Below are 5822 nucleotides of genomic sequence, written 5' to 3'. Positions count from 1 at the left end.
ACACTACCTTCATGTGTTGAACCTATGTGTATACACGCTTTCCTCGAAGCCAACCAGCTTATACATCTGCAAATATTAATTCATAATTCTGCAGCTATACCAGACTTCAGTTATACCTAGATCATATCATTTATAGAATAATATATGCGCCAGTATTCAGATCTATAATATTCATGAGAAAAAGCACATAATGATAGTTTAGTTTATGCCTTATCATCCCGATCCATCATTAGATCTTGTCCTCCATCAACCGCTAAGGTTCCTCCTTGGTTCAGATCCAGCAATGCACCGTAACCCAATAACCCGCATACTAGATCTCACACTTCATCAGATATTCAATGCTTGAGTGCATTGGCCTAATGATCTTCTCCTCCTTTTATTGTTTTAGGCCTTTCTCAATACCATGGACCAAAACCACTTAGGACCAATACCTTGGATCAAATACCTATGGTCAATACCTCGGACCCGATACCTTGGACCAATACCATGGATCAAAATACCATGGACCAAATACTTCAGACCAGAAACTTAGTTTTCCAAGGTATACACGCTTTTCCTTTTGTGAAAGTGCTTGTGTATGTATACGCGACTTGTGTACAATGAACCCACGTGTATACGTAGCTTGGCCAATGGTGAACTTGCGTATACCTCTCTCTCTTCATTCTGTGAAGTCTGATCTGTAACTCTGAGATTTTAACTTGTTGTATTGTAATCTACCATCTGAGAGAGTTTCCATCAAGAACAACACTTGTGTCATAGTGCCAACAGTTTTAATGTATGGCTCATAGTAGTGCTCATCCAAATCTTGTGCTTTATACCATTTTTACCCCACATTTGGAATCCTTATAGCATCAACAATGATGTAGGATGAAACTGTAAATGTCAACCCGACAAGAGTTACCTTGTTATCACGGAGATTAGCTACAAAAATCCTGGTTAGCTCAGGATGGTGTTGAAATCTTTGGATATTCTCACAAAACTCATAACATCCTAGATTCCTGAAACAAGAGACAATTATATGAGAATCTTATAACTCTCTAATGTTTGATGGTTCCTCTCTAATAATTTTTCCTCCCTTATGTGGTTTTTTCTGATGCTGAGGTTCATCTACCATGATTTCATTGCCATTTTTTTTCTCCTCCTCATAATCTCCATCCTCTTTATCCATGTCTTTTGAATTTGAAATTTTGAAACCCTAGAGAAGGTATTCAAGAAGTGAGTTATGGTGAATAAGGATAGGGGAATGGGAGAGGAGTTTGTGTGATGTAGGATGAGATATGTATGATGTGAGAGTGAGAAGGAGGGTATTTTTTTGTAGGGACTGTTTAGTAAATAGCGGTTTAAGGATTTTGTTTTAGGGATTCGGGTATAGGGGATAGGTGTAGGGATTTTCTTTTGGGGATTAGGGTATAGGAACCAGCTGTAGGGATTTGTTTTGGGGATTACGATATAGGGAATAGGTGTAGGGATTTTGTTTTGGGGGATTAGGGTATAGGGGATAGGTGGAGGATTTGACAACAAAATGTGGGAATAAGGGATATGGTAAGCAAGGAGGATTTTTTAGGCAACCTAGGGCTTGAACATTTAAATAGCAAACAAAATTCAAAATTGTGAAATGAGTGCCGAGAGGATAGCTCAGTGAGTGTACTTACTTGTTTAGAGGATCTAGATAGAAAAAGAGCAATTTAGATGGTTTATAGGGTGGTCTTGGTGTTTGCCTGCCCTATGTGCAACACCTTGCACGAGTGCGCAACGCTCCGGTTTTATGTGAACCGTCGTGCAAAAATGCACTGGAAAATAGGCTCTATGCAAAACACTCTATCTATATGCGCAACGCTCCCTCCTCTATGCGAAATGCCTCCACAATCTCCCTTGCATGCTATGATCCCTACTCTATGTGTAATGCCTCTTGCTCTATGCGCAATGCCTCCTCTTTGCTAAGCCACCAATTGGCTTCAACTGCCTTCTCTCCTTCAACTCTCTTCTTTCTCTTTGTCAAATGAATATGATGAATTTGAAAAAGGATTTTGAAATCTTTCATAAAGGGTGATTTTTATTTTTCTTTAGAAAAAACCCACTTTATAATGTTTTTTGTAACTTTTACATTGTCATCAAATCTGTGTTTAACACTTTTCTTTCTTTGTCTCTTTTCAGGTGTATTATGCTTTGATTGAACTGATTTATTCAATGTCTTCATTTTCTTGCAACAAGGAGAAATGTTTGGCTAGCTTATGGGAACACTTATTACATGAAATGGTTTGAAATACAACAAAAAATATGAATCAACTAAAATACTCTGTTTTCATCTCAAAAACATGTTTTTTAGATGAAAATTACATCATTAAAATAATATCTTTGTACAATAACCATGACTTCACTCTTTTTTTATTGGTCTTCCTCATACCTTTGCTGCCCTTTATTTACACTTAAAACTATGCTTTGACCTTGGAAATGGACCCTAAGACCTAATGGAAACATAACTGCCATGACTCTAAACATAACATAACTGAAACCATAACTGAATGCAACATGGAGATGGGTCGGCAAATGTAACTCATGAGGGAAAATCTGATTTTTTGAGAAGAAGACAACCATGAGTGAACCATTTTGGTATGACCTAGTGGAATGATTCAAAATTCAGTATGAGACACCTAAAATGAAAATTCAAAGAGAAGATTTGATCCCTAATGGAAGTATGCATATACTTACACTAACATTGGCCTTATTAGGGATGGCAGCTCCTTGGAGGTGTTAAGAACACTGTAGACCAAGTGCCTAGTTGATTGGGCCAATACGGTCAAACAAATGAAATACTGAAATTTTTTTGAAACTTTTGAAAAATGACTCGATAAGAACTAAAAAATGACTCACAATCAGCTCTAAACTGACTCAAAAAACAACTAAATGCAGCACAAAGAATTTAAGCTTTATAGCCTTCACTTCGGGCCCCAAGCTCAAATGACATTGTACTTCAAAACTTGCAAGGACAACAAATTGGTATATACAATGATAGTGAAACAACTTCAGCAAGTTGCATCAGAAATAATAGTGTTTCAGGAGCCTACCATTCACTGGTCCTCCAGAGCATTCTTGATGATCCATTTCCTTTAATAAAAATGCATTTTTTCCTTGATAGGCTAAGATTTTATAAGGTCCTTTCCACATATTGTCAGACTTACCATGTTTTCCTTTTCCTTCATTCAGTGCATCCCATTGCAGCACTACATCTTCAGCTGAAACTTTTCTACCTTGGTTTTGCGATCATAGATTTCCTTTATCTTCTCTTGCAGTAGAAAAGTGTTTTGAGAAACCTCTTTCCTTGTTTGTTGAAGGTGAATCATTTGATTGATCCGATGCTAAATATCATCTTCTTCACTGCTGGATTCTTCTAATAATCTCATGACCAGGACTGCAAGGGATGTAGGAAACATTATATCAGTACCATAAACCAATTCAAACGGCGACATGCCTATTGATTTCTTACTGTTCACTCTGTTGGCCCACAAAGCTTTCGATGCCAATTCTTTTTATTTGCCTCCAACATCTTCTTAATAATGTTTACCAAGGATTTATTTGAAGACTCAACTAGTCCATTTCCATGCAGACAGTATGCCATGGAATGACCCAATGTGATGTCATATTCATTGAAAAACTCAACCATTTTCTTTGACTTAAATTTTGTTGCATTATCTGTAATAATATTGCGAGGGCAACCAAAATCAGACAAGATATTGGACTCTAGAAACTAAATGATTACTGTGTCTGTAGCTTTCCTTGTTAGAATGGATTCGGTCCATTTGGTGAAGTAATCTATAGCTCTCAAAATCCATTTGTGCGTGCTGATGACGTAGGATGAATTTCTCCTATGAAATCAAGACCCCACTGATGGAACGATGCATTAACTACAACTAGTTTCAAAGGAAGAGGAAGCAACTTCCTTTTTCCCTAAAAAACTTGACATTCGTGGTAGATCATGACTATATTATATAAATTTGAAAATAAAGATCGCCAATAATACCCTGCTCTCAAGATTTTATTAGCTGTTGTTTTCCAAAACAAGTGACCCCCACAATCTCCTCTATGAAAATCATTCATTGCTTGTTGAGCTTCATTTTCAACCAAACAATTAAGAAGAACCCCTCCCGGATTTTTCCAATAGAGAGCACTGTCTAAAATGCAAAACTTTGAAAACTTCAGTTTTAGTGATCTACCTTTACTTTTCGACATTCCAGGAGGAGGAGAAAGATGCTGAAGAACATATACTATATTGGAGTAACAAAGTGAGTTGAGAAACATCTTTGATACTTGAATGAGTGTGCCACCATCTTCATCATCTAACATTGTTGCAATAATATTTATGTCTAGAGCATGAAGATTTGACTCAGCCATGATTTTTGCCAAGCCTTGACCTTTGATTAGTTTCGTGGGCTTAATCTCAAAATCATACTCCGACATCACTGCTATCCACTTACCTCTTCTTCCTTCCGTATCAATTTACATGAGGACACCTTTGGCAGCCACATTAGGAACATATGCTATGGTATGTGAATGCAGAATGTAAACTCGAAAATCATTCAATGCCTTTATAAGAGCCAAAGCTTGTTTCTCAATGATGTTATAACACAGAGAAGCATCTTTGATAGTCCGACTGAAAAATGCAATGGGCTACTCCACCTAATCCTTCTTTTACATCAATACCACAGCCAGAGTGTACTCAGATGCAAATGAGAATATAATAAATTCATGAGTATAATCGGGACTGATCAAAGCAGGGTTTGTGGTCAAAGAAAGCTTTACCAAGTTGAAAGATTTCATGGCATCCTTGGTCCATTTCACAGTGTTTTCCTTCTTCAACATATTAGTTAACTCACGCAAATGCTCAACCAAATTTAGTATAAATCTGCAAGTTCATCTTACCATTGAAGGCTTGGATCTCCTTTTTGTTGCGCAGAAAGTCTATTTGCTGAATTGCCTCCACCGTAGAAGGATCAATGCAAATACCATCTTTAGAAATTATATGGCCAAGGAGTTTACCTTCCTCCATGGCAAAAAGACTCTTCTTTGGACTTAAAGAAATCCCAAACTCCCTACATTTCTGAAAAACAATCCTTAGGTGGTGTAAATGCTCATCATTAGAATTAGAAAATATTGTCAAGTCATCTAAATAAACCACTAAGAAAACATCCTTCTCATTAGTGAAAGCTATATCCATAGCCCACTGAAAAGTGGCCCCGAAATTCTTCAGCCCAAATGGCATTTTGGCATACTGAAAAGTCCCACATGGTGTTGTGAAGGCAGTTTTGTCTTGGTCTTTTTCGTGCACCAAAATCTGATTGTGACTTGAGTAGCCACCTTGTAGTGACATTTGTGATGCTCCAACTACTATTTGCAGAATATGGTCCATCTTAGGAAGAGGATAATTTTCTTTCAGGTATACTTTATTTAGGTTCCAGAAATCAATATACAACCTTATCTCTCTAGTCTTTTTTCATACCAGGACCAAATTTGAAACCCAATTAGAGAATCTAATTGGAACAATGATACCAGCTTTAAACAATCTATTTACCTCTTTCTTGATAGGTGGCAGCAACTTTGGGTTGATCCTCCTCAACTTTTGTCTAAAGGGTTTTTGATCCAGCTTGATAGGAATGGTGTGCTAAATGATGTTCTTGTCATATACTTTCAAATCTGAGTAATCCCATGCAAAAACATTAGAAAATTCAGAAAGCAACTTAACATACTTACCTTTGACTAATTTTTTTGATAAGTTGACAAGCTTGGGCTGGTCCGCTATCCCAATGTTTACATCTTCAACTCTTTTG

Source organism: Pinus tabuliformis, chromosome 5_2 (genome assembly GCF_031772625.1).
Source record: "Pinus tabuliformis cultivar Carrire ecotype Pingquan chromosome 5_2, CPIR1, whole genome shotgun sequence".
In the NCBI taxonomy this organism is placed as follows: Eukaryota; Viridiplantae; Streptophyta; class Pinopsida; order Pinales; family Pinaceae; genus Pinus; species Pinus tabuliformis.
Note: the sequence above shows the minus strand (reverse complement) of the source record.